Source organism: Caretta caretta, chromosome 6, assembly GCF_965140235.1.
Source record: "Caretta caretta isolate rCarCar2 chromosome 6, rCarCar1.hap1, whole genome shotgun sequence".
NCBI classification, from domain to species: domain Eukaryota; kingdom Metazoa; phylum Chordata; order Testudines; family Cheloniidae; genus Caretta; species Caretta caretta.
The window spans coordinates 23,831,233-23,850,273 of NC_134211.1; the positions used below are offsets into that span (position 1 = coordinate 23,831,233).

At 47.7% G+C, this 19,041-nt stretch overlaps 1 protein-coding gene across 1 annotated transcript in view; it reads right to left on the reverse strand.

The window, feature by feature from the left end:
* Positions 1 to 17,697, reverse strand: part of DUSP8 (dual specificity phosphatase 8) — an 83,596-nt gene extending 65,899 nt beyond the window's left edge. The window contains exon 1 of the mRNA XM_048854556.2: positions 17,367 to 17,697. The gene's annotated coding sequence lies outside the window, so the exon portion shown is untranslated. The remainder of the gene's footprint in view (positions 1 to 17,366) is intronic.
* Between the last annotated feature and the right edge of the window lie 1,344 nt (positions 17,698 to 19,041).

Consider the following 19,041-nt stretch of genomic DNA (forward strand, 5'->3'; position numbering starts at 1 on the left):
TCAGGCCTCTTCAGTTTTAATGTCAGGCATCACTGTAGGACACAAGGAGAGCCATTTATAAATAGTAACTAGGTTATTACAGTGCCGACCACACTGTATAGAAAACCCACTGGCCATACCAGGGCAGCCCAATGTGTCTGAGCTGGGAAAAGTGAACACCACTTCTAGAGGGACCAGTTCAGGCAATGTCAAGATACATGCATCCGATGAAGTGAGCTGTAGCTCATGAAAGCATATGCTCAAATAAATTGGTTAGTCTCTAAGGTGCCACAAGTCCTCCTTTTCTTTTTGTGAATACAAACTAACACGGCTGCTACTCTGAAAAAATATACCTACCGACTTCCTTGGAGCCAGGATTTGTTGCAGAGACAGTAGCAGGCATCTCAATCACTCAAAGGATGCCGGTCATTCTCAGGCATTTCCATATTCTGATCACACACACACACACACACACACCAATTCAGAAAGGGCAGAGCAAGGGTTGTTATGTTCTCCCGCACGCCCCAAGCTGGAAATCCATAGAGCATCAGCCTATTCACATTTTCCCACGCATAGCATTACTCCAAGAGAGGAGCCTTTCAAATGACAACTGGTACGTGAGTCCAGACACACAAAGAGAAGCATGTAGACTTCCAATCTAAGTCCTGGCAGCCAAATCATTAACTCTGCCATCATTTTAATAGTAATAACCAGCTTTGATGTCAACTCCCACTTAAAGCCAAAAGGAGGGGGGGAAAAAAATCATTCTTCTGCTGCTATTTCAGTCTTTACTGTTTATTTGTATCATGTTAGCTGCAGCTTCCAGCTGTCCCAAGCGAGAACAGGGCCCCATCGTGCGAGGCACTGTACTAAAAACATATGGTGAGAGAGCATCTCTGCCCCAAGGAGCTTTCCATCTCAGTAGACAGGACAAAGGGTGCAAGCTCAATATCACATCCATTTATATGGCGAAGGCTCTTCCTCAGCCAGGGGGAGCGAGAAATCCTGCTCTTTGAAAGGTAAGTGATTCTAGAGAACACAGCGAACATCCAGGAGGACATAAATCCTCAGAACATGGGGCTTTATTCAGCATCGGAAGGCTTCTGTTAGCCCTGCTGATGAGCAACCCTACAATAATAAATCCCCTCTTCTGGGCACAGAAAGATCCACACCTCAAAGCACTAGAATCTATACCCCCAAACCTCCAGTGCCAAGATTCATGCTCCCAGCCTCGGGACAGAATAGAAATGATACACCAAAAAGCCACATACCCACAGCCAGCCCTACCACCCATCACCATCTTAAATTTAGCTTAAAACCCACCAGGAACTGATTGTGGCCCCCTTACAGCAGAGAAAGCTTCTCACAGCTTTGTGCAATCGTCCCCGTACATTCCCCTGCCCCATTGTGTGCTGGTGTCGCTTTATATCTCAGCACAAGGATTCCAATCGGAGCTCAGCTACCCCTTCCTGTGGTCAGCTCCCAGTCCCTCCCCACCACTGCTATTCATGCACTCCTCCCTCCTGATATTTTTTTCTTCTAGGGAGGGTTTCAAAAATTGAAACAGTTCTAATTAAGAGGCCTGGAGGGAGCGGGGAGGAGGAGGGAAGGCTGGCTCCTGCTGTGATATGACACACCTCATTATGCAGTAACAGCCTCGCCTGAGACCCCCCACTGCACTTGGGCTATAGAGCATGGGCAATCAGAAAGGATGCAAATTAGCTGGCTTTTGCTATGTTTCTCTCCCTCTCTCTGCTCCTGTCCCCTCTCCATCAGGGGATACAAGCTGCCAATTCCCCTTCTGATTCCCCAAACTCCAGCCAGGAAAAATAGGAATTGGAAGAAAGAGACAGACAAAGAGGTGGAGAGAAGGTTCAGACTGAGGGATAAGTATGAAATGCTGGAGTGGGATGGAAGGGTGATACAACAGAGACGGGAAAGGGGGAGAAAGACAGCTTGTTATCCAGGGAGATAATAGGATCCATTCCCCTCACTCTCCGGACTGTGCACAAGGGGTGGCTTTGGGGTTTTCAAACACAATCAGAGGGGCCTGGGGAAGATAACAGCCCCTTTATCTCCTAATTGCTCAAAGAAAAGCCTGTTTGGAAGAGGTTGTGCAGTGTTCAATTCTGACAGGCAAGCAAGCATCTAGATGGACAAAGCCAGAGATGGTGGGGAAGATGATGCAGGGAGAGGCAGCCAGGCCCAACCTATAACCCCCACTGCCCCAGAGATGACTTTGGTGTACATAGGTGGTGTGCTCTCCCCACACACTAGTTCTTCCAAAATGAAGGCTGCAAGGATAGCCCAGCAGCTCAGTCCCTTGATACCAAGAGAGTTGTTTATTCTAGTGCACTCCCACCCCAGCCAGCATCATACGAGGCAGCGGTCTGCTAAGGGAGAGTGAGCTAAAGTCTGGTCCTGCTGGAACATCAGACTAAGTTCCACTTGCAGAATCTTTATTGCTGGGGATGCAGGAACCAGAAAATGCTGCATCTCTTCACTAGTCTCCCCCATCCCCAAGCTTCCCACCATTGCTACCACCTGGTTCAGCTGTACGGATGGTAACAGCAGCAGCAGCGCTCGCACAGACATAAGCTGCTGGCACTAGTTATTCACCTTACAGAAACACCCAGGAACCCCGATCAGCAAGCAAGGCCCCGTTGTACTAGGCACTGTACACGCAAAGAACAGAGTTCCTGCTCCAGGAGTCAACCAGGAAGCAGCAGAAAGGGCAGTCAGTGCTTTTATCACTACACTATGCAGCCACAGTGAGAGCGTGTCCCGGTGACACGGTGGTAAAAACACCAATGGCTGCTGCTATCTGCTCGATGCTATTGCTCCCAACCTTGCCAAAACCAGTGGGGACAGCAATTGGAGGAAATTGTGAGGGAGGGATGCAGGGAAAGCTAGTGGAGGTAAGGTCAGCAGAGCCCAGCTTGACTCTCACATCACAGGCTGGGCTTGGCTTGCAGGGCTGGCAGCTAGAAGAGAAACATTTTTATTTGTAAATGAAGGCTATTTGGTCTACAGTCACTGAAAGACACTGAACCGGACACCCTGCAGTGCTGTGTTTGAGAGATAATCTTAAGAGCACAAACCAACTTTAACATGAAGTTAACTGGGGAGATACCCAGAGAGGAGAAATAAGGGAAGTGTCTTCTTCCTTCTTGCCAACTGGGTCAAAGTGAAGAAGCAGGAACGGATGGCAGATGCTGCTGAGCAAAATCCAGAGAGGTCTCCCATTACCTCACCACCATGACAGGAGACCACAAGCTCCAAAGGAGGGGAAAAGGTTAACCTGAAACCTAAATTTGGGTTTCAGAAACAAAGCTGTGTCCCTCTCTTATCGGTTTATTAAAGCTGCCTTAATCTTCTTGAGCATTCCTGAAGAACATTACCATAATCCTTTAATCCCACCTCTCCCCGGAGTGCCTGTAATGAGGAGATGGGCCACAAGTTTAGCTGAATGAGGACAGCAAAGCAGGAGGCACCATGCTGCCGCTCAGGGACTGAATGACAGCTTGGTGTGTGCATTACGCTCCCCACGCACCCCCATCTCAAGACAGTGGGGCAGATTCGTCCCTGGCATGCAACTCCATTGAAATACACATCAGCAGAATTGCGCAGGGGTCAGCACCAGGAGTTAAACCACACGCAGTAGGGCGTGTCCTTCAATGTAAACCCAAAGTGGGGGCCAAACATTTCTATGCAATAACGTGGAAACACTCAGCTCCCTGGGCCTGAATTGTGCTGCCCTGAACCGTGGGTGCTTATTTGCTCAGGTGCACAAATGGCCATATCCGGTGAGGGGGGGAGGGGAGAGGGGGATGGAGAATCAGGCCCAGGGTTTTTTGCTGCCCATTCAGGTCTCCAACTCCCCCATCAGCCCTCATATCCCCTCTATTACCTTAGGGCTCAGAATGCTTCTTTTTCCTGCTGCTGGTGCAGGACCTTCCCGAGAACACCTTTCACAGATTACAGGTGGTTTCTTGGGGGAGGCACCCAGCCAGGAAGCTTCAAGATGAGAGCTGTGGGAAATCCTGAAGAATGCCAGAGGTGGCGGTACCTGGCCTTCAGAACATGGAGTTGGGTGAGGATCAACAGCCAACAGGCAGCCATCTGTCCTAATCCTTCTCCCCCCCATAAAGGGCCCACAGGCATTTCTTCTAGCAGGGGGAATGCATGGGAAGGTATTTAATATTAGCAACACCCAGCTCCATTCAGACAGTATTGGCCCCCGCCCCAACATCCAAATCAGATTATTTCCCCACAATGGGAGTATCAACATCTCATGCCCCCCTGCGTATAATAAAGCACGGCACCTGTTCCACACACACAGTTCTACACACTTAGAGAAGCCAGGCAAATGTTCATGCGCCCCAGATGTGCACCTGTTTTGGCAGGCTAGGAAAGCACATAGGAAGCTCTGGAGAAGAACAGAGCCTGAATTCATCCCTGTGCCATTGCAGAGACAGAGCTCAGGTCCGCCCTATCTTGCGCCCTGGCTGCAATTAGGCACCAATGGGCAATTGCAGCAGCACAAAAAAGAACCAACTTGGTATAGCAATGTCCTGGCCACCCCCGCTCCTGCCCTCAATACTTCACCCCCCTCCCCTTGGCTGCCTCAGAATGCTCCCTGCACTAGACCTCCTACTGGGGACGTGTGCCTAGGAAGGGTGCTGAGCTGGCTCCTGCAGAGGGTCTCACGCTGGGGGGTGTTAATGAAGGGACCTCTGCAGATGTGCTGGTGTAGCTACCATTAGCCAGGCCCCAGGTAGCCAATTTCAGGTCACCACATTGCTTTGTGCTAGCACTTGTGCCTCCGTGATGGCTCTTCCCTGCAGTACACTGGTCTAACTCAGGAACCGCCCCTCTTGCTACCTTTGGCAAGTCAACTGCGCTGCAAGAAGCAGTGGGTTCAATACTGTTCATGCCTCAGCCTGTTTCTGGCCCTTTTGTTCCTGCTCTCCCCATCTACTCCTGCTCCCTTCCCTGGTGTTTTCTGCTCCCCTTTGTTTTTCCCGTCCTAAATATAGATGGAAGCAGCCAAGGCTCAGAGAAACGGAAACAATCGGATAGAAGGTTAACTTTTCCCTCGCAAGGCCAATGACTAGCTCGTGCTTCTCCCTCTATTTTCTCTTCCCCCTTCCCAGCCAGTAGTAAGCTCAAGGGCCATCAATGGAAAGGGCTCATCCACACGCTGCCTTCTACCTTCTACCAGAGGTCTCCCTTGCTGGAGAACCAGACTGAAACGCCAGAGACTGTTGACAACTCAAGGTCTGACTGTACTCCCATCAAAAGCAAAACTCACATTGACTTTGAAAGGGGCAGGATCAAGCCTAAACATTGGACATGACTTTAAAGAGGTTAGCTTGGGCAGAAGCAGCAAAAGCAGATAACTCCAGCCTGGATATAGTGCTGAGTGAATACTGGAGAATATACTATAGGGGACAGCCCTGCACTGGGTGGACTAGACAGAGAACAAGTGATGGAGCAAATAGTTTTCCCCATCAAACACGGTCAGTGCACATCTTGACACAAAGAAACAAAGGGGCAAGGAGAATACCACCTAGTTCTTTCCATCCATGACCTCAAAGTGCTTTACAATGAGAGGAAAGCATCATTATCCCTGTTGGGAAAGCTGAAGCACCGAGAGCTCAAGCAATTTGCCTATCACACAGTGGCAGAACTCAAGTCTTTTCACCCTCTGGCCAGCACCGCGCCCACCCACTGGGCTACGCAGCCTCTCAAGGTGCACACAGGGCAGGTGTTGACAGAACTTGTCAGTAATTCTTGGCTCAGCCATTGGGGAAGGCAGGAGATTATCTGCCGGAAGGATTGCTGAGAAAGTAACTGTCAGCTTATGGCCTGAAACACTGGCAGGAGCGTTTAAGCTTCAGAGCTCTCCAGGTGCTTATTAAGATGTAAATTCTGGCACGGTTGCCAAGAATCGCCCCCCCCACCCCCCCCATCCCTCCTAGTACTTAGGCACTTAGAAAACCCCCTCTGCCAGCTCACACTACATGAGGGATCCCTAAATCATGGGACTATTACTAATTATTAGTATTTTGCAGCAGCAACCAGAGATATGGGGCTCATTAACAAGTTAGCACCTCTGGTTTCCACAGCAACCATGTAGCTGCCAGGCAACAGCTGCATCTCAAGCCCCACGGAGACATGAACTGGGTTTCTCTGCAGTGAAGGCACCCAGCAAGCAGCAGGAGCCTTGGCCCTGTCTTAACTGCACTGGCACTGCCTGGGCGACTCCAACCAGCCTAAAAATCTGCTTGGGTCAGGGGGGAGCGAAAGAGAAAGGAATGCCCTGACTCAGACTTGAACTCACAGAGAGGACTACAGGCTGCTTCCACCCCCTTCGTCACACACCAGCCTACAGCCTTTGCCTATCTGCAGTTTCCCTTTTTGCTACCGAGGCTAAACACGTACAACCTAGGTTAAATGGCAGCTGCAGCTTCCGAGAAAGACACCCAAACGCGCAGCTAGGATGGGGCACGTTAGGACTATGAGGTGGTGATCGGAGGAGGCTGCGTCAAGTGCAACTGCTAGGATGGCCCTTGGAGATTTGTCAGCAGCCAACTTGCGATGCCCTTTAAAAAGGGATTCAGCATCACTTCAGGGAATCTCCCCTCAGAAGGGGAGAGGCATTTTAGTTAACATATCCCTGGTGAGGATCCTCGTTAGCGGAACCTTGAAACACCATCACCAAGATCTGTCAGCTCAAGCACAAAAATCCACTTAGCCTCTTCAAGGGAAAGGTGGGTAATGAAAACAAATGGCCATTAGAAACCCACAGATGATATTTTATTTTCCCAACAAGATAAAATGACTTGCCTCAAGGTTGCATAAGGGACAGATCCCTCAAAAAAAAAAAAAAAAAAAAAAAAACCAAAAAGAAGCCTGACGGCCGGGAATTGCCTTTCCACCTCAAAAATTAGGATATCTACCAGAGAGCAAATCCTCATACAGGGATATGTAGTTACTACAGTGGGACCTAGAGACCCCAGCCCAGCTCAGGGCCTCATAGTGCTAAGCACTGTACTATATATAACAAGAGCTTACAATCAAAATAGATCAGATCAGACAAAGGGGGGGGGGGTGGTAAGGCAACCTGCCCAAGGTCACACTACAGATCAGAGAGAGATCTGGGGAAAGAAGAGAGAGATCTGTCTCACAGTCCAATGCACTACCTAACCTTGGAGAGGATTCTCCCAGGAAACAGACAGATACACAGAGGGGCAGAGGAACCAATAAAGAAAGGAGAAACCACCACACTATCTCTCACTTGAGACTCTCTCTCACTTGGTCCTTTGTACTGCCTCACCTCCCGCACCTTAAGACCAAGGCCAAGCACAAGTTATAGTGCTCTCACTGCAGCACACCATCTGTGCAAACAAATCTCAGAACACCTTAAGAAGTCTGGAAGGGGAGCTTCCAATTTTGGCCCAGCACGGCAGCTCAGTGGCAGTTGGCGCATCTCTTGAACATACACAGGCCCAGCTGCTGGCTGGATCTCTTCCCCCCCCCCCCCCCCCCCCGCCTCCCCTCTATGCTGCTGCATTTCTTCTTGCTTTATAGTTTAATTCCCACCCCCAAGTCTTATAATGATTTCTTTCTGGTGTTTTAATGCTGGCAGGAACTCATGGTGGGAAACAGAAACCTCCTAGGCTTTACGTATGCCACTCTATGCTGCAAATGGATCATGGTCCATCTACATCTGTACTTCTAAGGTTTGAATTGTGCACCAAGAACCACCAAACGGTCAACACACATTTGCATTCTTGGACACTGGGTTTTCTGTAAGAGTCTAATTGAGCCCTTAAGTCCAAAGGCAAAAAGGTATTTCTCGTCATAGGATGTTACATGCACTAAGGAGTCCTAATCTGCTCAATGTGATGAATGGTGCATCAAGTACCATAAAGAAGTGGCACAGAGGCCTACCAAAAACTCTGGCACATACTTGCATAGGTGCAGGCTTTTGGTCTGAGACTGGGGTTTTTATGGACTATCGCAGGCTTGCCTCAAGCACCTCAAGATCAGCTCAGCTGCAGACAGTCATAATTGTCAGATACCACTGAGCAGACAAGGGGAGCAACAGGAGGAGGAAGAGGATGAACCCTCTCTAGACAGGCTATAAGAACATCTTCCATGTGTGCCCCTTAGTGGCCAATGTGGAGTACACATTGAAATCAGAAGAGTGCGGGATCAGCTGCTGCAGGGAGAACAAGGTATTTAGTGGGGGCCTAGATAACATACCCCTTCCCACGTGTGGCCATAAAAGAAGTCATGATCTTGCACTGTCTAGAATGGGAAAAGCCCTTCGTGTGAACAGGACACTCATGTTTAAAACATGTGACAGCAGAGACTCTAGGGTTTGCCATGACCAGCCGCCATGTTTTAACCACAATTGTCCTTGCCCAGGCTCAGGGCATCTTGGAGGGTTTCAGTGGCTTGATCACCATGTCACAATGGGAATGGTTTGATGTATTGTGATGGGACTGGCCTACTTCTCTTTGTTCAGGGGTCCTGGACACCCTAAACATACACTGGATAAATTTTCTGCCTCCTGGGGAAAAAAAGCACAAAGTTCTGTTCATAGTTGTTCCTAAGAATATTCCCCACAATGTTATTGTATGAGAGGTAGTGATGCACAAGATTGAGCTGCAGGAGTCGAAGATGGAAGCTCTTCAGGGTTGGGTGATGTAGGTGAGTAAATGCCTCACCATTTCACCACAGAAGAACAGGTGAGATGAGTTTGGGGGTCTCCACCAAGTCCCAAATGTACATTGTCTAAATCAGAGCTATTCACAATGAGTGACAGTCACTGGTGAACCTGGGGACTGGAAAAAAGAGAGGGGAGTGCAGCAGGTTAAGACCGAGGTGCAGTGATACATGTATCCCATTTGCACTGTACAGCGTCATCAGCTCCTCAAGTTTATGAGGAAAAAGATAAAAATTGAATCCACGGTTTAGCAGAAACAACAGTTTAACAGCCTTGCTCCCTGAAAGGTCTTACACAGTTTCTAATGACACCCATTGCAAACTCTGGCATATGAATGGACTTCCGCTTGGGTTCTCTGCTAGTGTAAGTCAGCACAGAAGTCAAGGGAGTTTCACCATTTTATGTCATCTGAGGATCTCGCCCTCCATTTCTAGGCATCATAAAATCCAGAAGTTAAACTCAACTCCAATAAAGATGCTACACTAACCTTCCAAGGGATTGCAGATCCACAAACCTCGTCACATATAAGAAGTTTGGCTCTGTTTACATCCTGCCCAACTCCTTGTAGACCAAAAGAAAGTTTACCCCAATGCAGGGGAACAATCAAGTACTTGTCATTTCAGGCTCTACCCTCCTATCAGAGCCACAAAAGGAAGCCACCACTCCTAGATTTTGAGTGGCTCATCTATATCTAGAAGAATACACCAGGTAGGACGAGGAACATCTGGTATGCAACGATATCCTGCTCTCACCTTTTCGCTTAGGGCTTGTAATTTATTATAGGGTGGTTTTGTTTGGTGACTCAAGTCATGAGATCAAACCAAGTGACTTCTCATCTCTTCCATCTCTCCTGTCCAACCCAGACCAATTTATGGGCAGTGGCCACACACAGTCAGGACTTGCTGTTGTCATGCAGGCTCTCTTTCCTGAATAAGAAATCTCATTGTTTGCCCCATTGAAAGGGGGGCTAGATATTGCACATTTTCCAGGACAGACCATCTCCTGAGGAGCCATTAGTGTAACAACTGGCAAAATGTGTTTCATTCATTAACCAGTTCACCTACAAAAAAAGGAGGGGGCTACACACCTCTATTCTCCCCTCCCAATTCCAGGGGGTGTTTACTTTTCAAGGCACACAAGATTTTGCCATATTGTTTCAGATAACAAGGTGAGCAATAGAAGAGTGACCTGATTCTACATCAGTGCTTCAGCGTAATGAAAAGCATTTATGAAGTTTTATCCTTTCGGACCCGTTGCTGCCGCCCCAATAAGATCAGTTCTCTCTCCTCCCCACTTCTCTACCAGAGTCCTTCCGAATTTAGCCATAGCTCAAGCCCACCTTTGTGTCAATTACTGACTGGGGAAGGATTGCGCTGGCACCAGACACATGGAAATTGAGAAAGCAAACAAAGGCAGCCAAAATACAAAGAGACATGAAATTACACGCGTCACTGTTTAGCGAGCAAACAGAAAACCCACCTCCACCTGCATTTAATGGTACAGCACAACTGCTTTGTGAGAATGTACATTCAGTGAGGTTCTGCACAATCTGCAACCAGATGCAGCCATCTAACGGGATGTATCGGTTTTGTGGGATATTCAGCGTAACTTAGGATTCGGCAGTTATTCTGCCCTTTTCCTGCCTTCCACTCAACAATGTGTAACAATTTTTGGGCCTAAACAGGTCGACACCAGGGTCCCAAGCTCCTTTCGACCATTTGGCTGTGCAGCTGCATTCCACCAGGATCTGCACAGCATCCGTGTGCAGGCAACAAGTAAAGGAGAACTCAGTCCATTTTGGCATAACAGAGATTGTGCTCAAGGTCTGGGTCTCAGCCAAGGTGGACTGGCAGAGCTGTGGGAGGCTACTATATAGGACTCAGTCGTGGCCCCGCTGAAGTCAATGGAAACAAGACCAGGTCCACAGCATGTGCCTGAACTTTGCTAGGCATTAGCCAGGTGAGTGCAACCCCGTCCTCACAATCGAGGTGGGGAAAGTTGAACAAAGAAAAACAAGCAAAGCGTTTTGGGTTTCCACGTACGTATAATTTTCATGCATTAGTTTAGTGGCCTGAAGTCAGCATGCTGGCACCATCTCTGAACCATCTCTTGACCCAACAGCTTGGGGGTTCAGCATGCGGACAACTGTATTCCAAGGAGGGCTGCTGGCCAAGACAAATGAAGTTGGACTAAATACACACTCCAGCTACAACTCAAAGAAAACAAGTCATATTAATAAGAAGTTCAGAAACAAGGACTGCTCAAATCCAGCCCATCCACTGATTTTCCCTCCTTTGTTTATTTATTTATTAGACTGCTCTAGAGACCAGTAGACCCTCTTCACTTCAGCTGTAAAGTATAAGAGCTATCTAAGAGGGTTTGGACGTCAATGGGGGTTGAGCAGCTTATGAAATCCCAGACTTACATGCATTCTTGTTTCACTCGCCTTGACACAGGGACCACAAGCCCTTGGATAAACAGATTGAAAGCTTGATATAAGTTTCACCACAATTTCTGCCAGAGCCTCTGTAAGCGCAGTTGAAATATAATTTGCTAACTTTTTGCAGCAGCAATATTCCTCAAAGAATTCGTTTTTTTAAAGATTTATTATAAACAGTGGATGTAGGCATGCCACAACCCTACTAGCCAGATGACTCTCACTGCCAGCCAGAGGTTAAAAGGAAAGATTTGGTAAGGTCACCAGCAAGGCTTAGGGGCAAGTGCTGGGAAGGAGGGCAGATGTCAAGAGTTCCAGTAGGGCGCTCTTATTGGATCAGATCAGTGGTTTATCTAATCCAGTACCCTATCGCTGACACCGGCCAAGACCAGGTGCTTCTGGGGAGGGTAGAAGAAACGCTGCAGTAGGCAATTGTGGAATAATCTGTTCCTACACTAAAGTTGCCTTCTAACCTCCAGCTGGAGATTGCTTACGCCCTAACATGAGAGTTTATAGTCTTTCCACAACTTCAGCAACTTCCTTTTTACTTTTAGAACTCAGGATGTAAATCCCTTGAGCTCATCACTTGGAAATGGAGAGAATTCCTCCTGCCAATTACTGTTACAGGACCCCAAAGTGCTCTACAGGCGTTCCAAAAGAACAAAAGGTCCCAGCCCCAAGGAATGGATAGGTTTATTTTAGATGAGACGAGTGAACACACACACACACACACACACACTAAGGTGAGGAAAGATGAGTTACAATCAGAGCCCAGCATCCCTAGGTTAGGCATGTGCACATTTTGATGGCCACGTAAGTATGGGCTGGGTATGACCCAAACTTCTCCTGGTAGGTAACCTGGAGGAAGCGAATACATAGCAAGGATGTGAGTGTGGAGAGGGTAGTGGCCTGGCAAACAGGAACCATCTGGGCATTTTGTGCCTAGGGAGCACTTGAAAGAAGACATGCAAAGGGAGTGGGAACAGGAAACAAAGAGGGTGTCAAGGAAATGCTTCCAGCATCAGCCCGGTAACTAATACACTATGGCTACGTCTACGCTATGGACCTTACAGTGGCACAGCTGTACCGTTGCTGCTGCATCATTGTAAGGTCTCCTGTGTAGCCGGTCTGTGCCAGCAGGAGACGCTCTCCTGCTGACATAGCACTGTCCACACCGGCGCTTTTGTTGGTGTAACTTATATCGGTCGGGTGTGTGTTTTTTTCAAACACCCCCGACCGACAAAAGTGCTAGGGTCGATAAAGCCTCTGTTACTTGTTTCAGACCCAATTTCACTTCCATGCCACACAACCCTAGTATTAACCCTAACATCAGCTCTTGCTGTTTATTTTTGTAAGACTGTTGACATAATGGGGCAAGATTTTCAGAACTGACTAGTGGTTCTGGACCCCCTAACCCAATTTGGGGAACCTTCATAGGACCAGAGTTTGAAAGAACAGGTACTCACGCTTTCTGAAATATCAGGCCCCTTCAAGGCATCTCAAGTTGGGCACCCAAAGCCTCTGGTCACTTTTGACAACTGTGACTCACAAATGCAAAGTCTTGCAAGTGATATTGTAGAAAACTTCATATGCGATAAAGAAGGGAACCTCACATTAGTTCAGACTACTTCTTCTCTTAGGGATTGTCTAGGCAGGGACGTTGTGGCATAGCTATACCAGAATCACTTATTCTGCTATAGCCATGCTGATCAATTTCTCCAAGTAGACAAGTCCTTATGTTTGGTTTAGGTCCCTCTCATCCACATGGGGCTTGGAGGTTTGAAAGCCAGAGAACCCTCATTGGCAGCACTTTCCACAGGAGGTGAACTCCTATACACAGTTCCTGGAGCAGAACGGGATAAGCTGTTGGCCCTTGCAAAACTGTATGTTAAATAAAAGAATTGGTGACAAAACTGTGTGCTTCAGCCATGGCTCAATAATGCCCCCCCATGCTCTATAATGGCTTTGCCAGCCAGGTTTAAACAAAAAAGCCAAGGTTACATTGCACTGCAGCCAAATTAGCGTCTAATGTGGTTCGAGCATGTGGACAGGACAAAGCCATGTTAGAAGCGCACTCGGAAAAGCATTCTAACTTCTGTGACCATTAGTACCATAATGTTTACTATGCCGGTGTGCTATGTAATTACAGTACAATTGGGCCTGAGCATCTGGTCTTGCCTGCATGCGTGGGACTGCTGCACTAGGTTATAACTATGTTATGCAACCCAACCCCAACTCTAGCTCTGTCCACCCATGGAGGAACAAGCTGTGTTAGGACAGAGACGTGATGTTACCGTATCATCACACAATGCCTGGGTACTCTGTCTTTTGCAATGTAGATGCTCTGTAAGCCTGTGGTTTTCAACCTTTTTTCATTTGTGGTCCCCTAAACAATTTCAAATGGAGGGACCCCTTTTGGAAATCTTATGCATAGTTTGCAGACCCCGAGGGGTCTGTGATCTACAGGTTGAAAACCACTGTTCTAAAATAAATTACTACCACATTCCTAAATACACGGCACTTCCCAGGCCTGCCTGAGAAAATCTCTAAGGAAGAGCTAATTTAGTTTCTTATCAGATGAATTATCTTGGCCTGTTCACCTCCCTTCCCCACGCTGCTTGATTAGGTCAGGCATCTCTTCCCACTTTGCATCAGGCGTGACAGGTGCATTTTAGAAGAAATTCAGAGCTTGAAAAACAGGTTTTAAAACCCAGCAGCCATTAGGATGCAAAAAGCATTTTCAATCAATGCATACTTCTTCCCAATATTAAAGGCAATCACTACAAAGGCTTTGCACTCAGCAGTTTCAAAGCCATTAATACACCTGGGCATTTTGTGTGCAGCATTTTGCTAAACAGAAAGGAAGCGAGAAAACCTCTCATTGCTGTTGATTCTTGCTATCACCTTTTACTGTTGCCATTAAACTCACTGCCAAGGATAAAAGATCTACAAAGGCTTTAGACTATTTTCATCCACCACCGCCACACCCCTCATCAGCATAAGCTATTATTTACTAGCTCCCTTACTCAGTCACCTCCTCCTTCTCAATAGGTTTCAGTTTCCAATAGCTGTTCAAATACAATAGTGACAGGTGCCCTAGGAGTGGATGTCATAAATCAAAGGCACCGAGAGCCAGAATACTATTGCCTTTTTCCAAGTTTCATTCAGGGTCTTTAGTTCCTTACAGATCTGCTCCTTTATCACATGCTCCTTAACACAGCCCACTCCCCACTTTTGAAACCAGACTTCAATGGTGCTACCCAGCTTTACAGCAGCTGAGGATCTGGCTCAAACAGCCTTCTAAAAAACCCAGAGGGTGCCACCTATAACCAAGCCATATGTGTACAGTCTGTTGATGGGGTGGAAATGAGGTGGAACATTGCTCCTTCCCACTCATATCAAGACAAGCTTCTTCAGTTTGCGGGGAGGAATCAGTCTCCCAGGGGTTTGTTTGGTTTTTAGATCTAGGACTCTCAAATTTATTGAGAGGTAGTTTGGGAATAAGGGAGATGGATGACTAAGAAGTCTCACCCTAACGCTGATTGTATTTTATTATCAGTAGCTGTGTGGGGTGTCTAAAGGTAGATTATAAACTCTCTCAAGGCAAGCACCACGCTTTATTTGTCTGCAGGGTACCTAGCACCCTTTCTTGGGTGCTGTGTAAATAAGTATTAAGGGCCACATTTCCAGGTGTGCTCAGCACCTAGCGGCTCCTTTTGCTGAGTGCTTTTGAAAAATCTGGCTGCTTATGCACAGACTTAAGGCCTTGTGTAGGCTAGGATTTAAAGGCATGATGTTAGTGTTGACTATAGTTAGTTAACTGCCACGGCTTGTGCAGTCGTGGTATAGCACAAAAAACCCCACCTCCGTGAGGGGAATAGCTCCCAGCGCGGGGAGCACGGCTCCCAGGGCTGGTGCACTGTCTCCACTGGCACTTCACAGGGCTGAAACTTGCCGCGCTCGGGGGGAGGGGGGGTGTTTTTTCACACCGCTGAGCCAGAAAGTTGCAGTGCTGCAAGGCGCCAGTGTAGACAAGCCCGTCAGATGCGATAAGTGCAGGGGGTTAAAGTCTACCAGCGTTCGGCGTTGGTGTCTTAGAACAAACATCCGGTGGAGTGTCCAGACTACACTTTACCAACATTAGCCACCCGGCGTTAACTTTAGGACAAAATTCAAGTGTAGACTGAAGCCAGGTGTACGCTAGAAAGTTTTACCAACATAGGCTGCTTCTGTAGGGGTGTGAAAAAATAATCACACCCCCAACCAACATAACCATACCAGCAAAAGCCCTAGATGCAGTTACACTGGCAAAAAAAAAATCCTATGAATTACTTGTATTAACATCATACCTGTATTAACACAGCACAAAAGCAGGCAGTCTCTGCTCCAAAGGGCTTCCAGTCTAAGTTTGTCAGTAAAGCTTATTTTATGCAGGGTACGGTATAACCCATACCAGCAAAAACTCCTTTGCCGGTATAAGCTGCATCTGGACGAGGAGGACTACAGCTGCAACAAGAAACCCTTTCTGGGGTTGACAAGGCCAAGCTTTTAAGTGGGAGCTACTGCATTTATCGGCAGGGCTTGTTTTAATTTGTAGACAGCCATGCCCCCAAGGCTTTTGCCTTATATGAAAGTAACTAAGGCCAAAGTAAGTCAACAGATACTGAAACTCATTGCAGGAGTGACCTCACCTGTTATTCAGGGGCAAAAGTGCATCAGATGGCCAATCAAAATCTTTAGTATTCTGAACTTAAGACCTCACTGGTTTTATGTGCCTAACAAAGCCCCATTCACTTATCACTCTGTCTACCTGCCCAAAACCTCTTCCCCGGCGACAAGCCTGCAGTGTATTTCTGATTGTAAGCTCTTTGGGACGGGGAACATCTTATTTTTGTCCTGTATGTTCACACCCCCTAGGACAATTGGGCCCGGATCCCACTTAGGCCCTACCGCAATACAAATAACAAACATGCATCATCATCCGCACCCAGCAAATCCAAACGTCTTTAACAGAAAACAGTGCTGCAGCACCTCCTTCCTTACAACAAAAACCACAAATTACAGCCCTGCATCTCCCCTCATGTAGGCTGAAGCCCTGACGTCAGCTTTTAAGTATTGACCAAGCATTAAAGGGGTTTTATTAACCAATAAGCAAAAAACCCAAGAATCTTTCATCTAAACTCTTCGGGACATTGCAGTGCTGAATCACTGCACAAACACCCGCATGCTTGCAAGCTTATGCTCCATCCGTGCTAATGCGGGGGAATCGTTTCAAGTGGCAAGCTTAACTCCTTGATCACTAGCAGCTGCCTTCGAGCAATGGCAGGGAAGCACTGCAAACCCCCCTCCTGCTGACCACACGCCCCTGGTCTTGGGTTCCTTGAAACGCCAAGGGCATAAGGCGACACACCAAACTCCTGCACCGTTGGGAAAGCGCAGGGCTGTTAACACCAGCAGCCTCCCAAACGCTGAGCCTGAGCCCAGGACGGAGAACGCTGGTAAGACACTGCCTGCAAAGCCCAGCCAAATTGGAGCCCGGCTATTTCCCAGATCTTCCCTCACACCCCACGGCTTTAGAATAGCAAACCGCAAACATAGGGTCCCCCCACTCTGCAGCCGCCCCCGCCGCACACATGCCTTTAGTTCACGCGGGAGGGTCATGTCATTTTCTTTGCACCCAGCATGAGCAGGATTTCGTTTAAACTCCTATCTAAATAAGCAGGCTGTAATAAGCATGCAGTTCCCTGTCAGCAGCTGCATGCATTATATCACCCAGCACGGGATTTGGTTTTTATGTGTGTGTACGTGCGCAAGGTGAGTTTCCAGCCCGTTTTGCAAAATAACAATGGTTTTAAAACGTCTATCAGTTCTGGGTAATAACACCACACACTCAGTTACATCTCCAACCATTCCCTCCAACGCATGCCTTGTAATCACCAATTCATGCACCCCTTACTGCATCTTCGGGATCCTACCCCGCATGTAAATACAAACGCACAGCGTATCTCTGTGTTGCATTATAGATAATTGGTGTCAGGCTCAGGAAGATGCAGTACGCAGCTATATGAAAATACACCTCTGCAACAGACTTTCGTCCCCATCTCCAGCCCCTAGGATCTATTGCAGAAATCTGCAGGTCACTCAAATACAAAGCATGATTAAAAACCCTAGGCCACCCCCTTCTTCTTCCCTTACATTATAAACACTTACCCTCCCGTACTTCCTCTGCAGCCGGGGGAATCAGAGCTCCTGAGGTTCTCCAGCTGATTGCAAATTTCTGCACATTCGTCAGGATAATTAAACGCAATTACAGGATGATCAAAGGAGAAGCCCTGCAAGGCTGGTGCCAGTGCTGATGATGCAAGTTCTAGCCTCTTGCAAACACATGCAGGCACCCACACTGAAATGTAGACATAATACTAGTCCAGTAAGTGAAGGGCAAGCATGTCCCTGCACGGAGGGGGTGGTGAGGGTGGATGGCACAGATAAGCATTAACAGGGCTGAAGGGATCCAGGAAGACAGAAGGTTGCACTTTAGAACTAAAAATGAACTGAGGATGAGGTCATGCCTTGAAAAAAAAGCACCTGACGTCACCCCCAGCCAATCAGAGAGGGAGGCTCAGGGGCAGGGTGACGTCAGCCTCTGATCCTGGAGCTTTGGGTGCAGATTAAAGGGAGACAGGCAGGCAGAGCTGCAGTTTAAAAGGGGTAATGGCCTAGTTTTTTTTTCTTTTCCTTTTATTTATTCCTTCCGAGGCTGTAAGCTCTTAAAAGGGGAATGCACTGTCTTACCATCCACTGAAGGAGATGGGAGAGCGGTGCAGGGAGTTCTAGGCAGCGGTGTAGCGCAAGCCACTCATGCTAAATCAGGTTGGCATTTATTGTTAGAAGGGAAGGGTGTTTCATCAGCACACAGATATGCCCTGCTGCTCACAAAGAGGAACTGGGAAACATTTTCCAATGCCAAAGGGAGAGGAGAATATTATTGACTAGACCTTCCATGCAGCAGCCTTACGTTTTCAAATCAGATTTCATTTTGGAATGATGCACCTAGTGTCCTCCTAGGGGATTTTACCCTAAAAAAAAATCCCACCACCCCCAGAGCCTTCCATTTTGCATGCAGGGAGTGACCCAAAGCTGGCTGCTCAGTTTATGGTGCTCTGGGAGGAAAGAAAAAGTACAGTTAAATGATAAGCCCTTAAAATAGCAAAGGAAAGGAGAGCAAGGAGACCCTGCTTTGTAGGTGGAATGTAATTCAGAAGCTGAGATTCTCCATCCCTTTCTGTACAGGAATTCCAGACTTCTGCCTCCTGGAGTTCCTCTGAAACAAAGGCCTGATTTTTTTTTTTTTTAAAGTTTCCCTTACAATCTAATTTATTTCCCATAGGGCAGGGGTGTTTTTCTCCTGGGCATTTATTTTTATTGCCCACTAAACGGCTCAGCCACACACAGCAGGGAGCTAGAAGGTTTCATTCTTTCGGTGGTGCTGCTATAACACTAGTGTGCCTGTTGAAGCACTCACGACGGGATGGGGACTCCCTTCAGCTCAGGTACCCTGCTCTCCGACCCGCCATGGTTCAGCCTTGGGAACACTGGGCAGTGTTAAAAAGACAAGAGGACAATTTGCTGTTTGCTTCCCCAACTCCCCTTCTTTACAGCACTTCTGTCCCCCCACGCCTCAGAGGCTTTCCCCCACATCAAGCAACATGCTGGCCGAGCAGAGCGTGGTGTTTCCATCTCACCCTAAGCACAGGATAGCACCGATCGCTCCCCCATCTGCAGCTGTGGGAAATTTCCAGTAAGCACCTTCACCTTCCTCCCGTACTGTTCCAAATGCACAGGAGAGAATCTCCGCAAAGCCACTACGTTGCCTCCTTTAAATCTC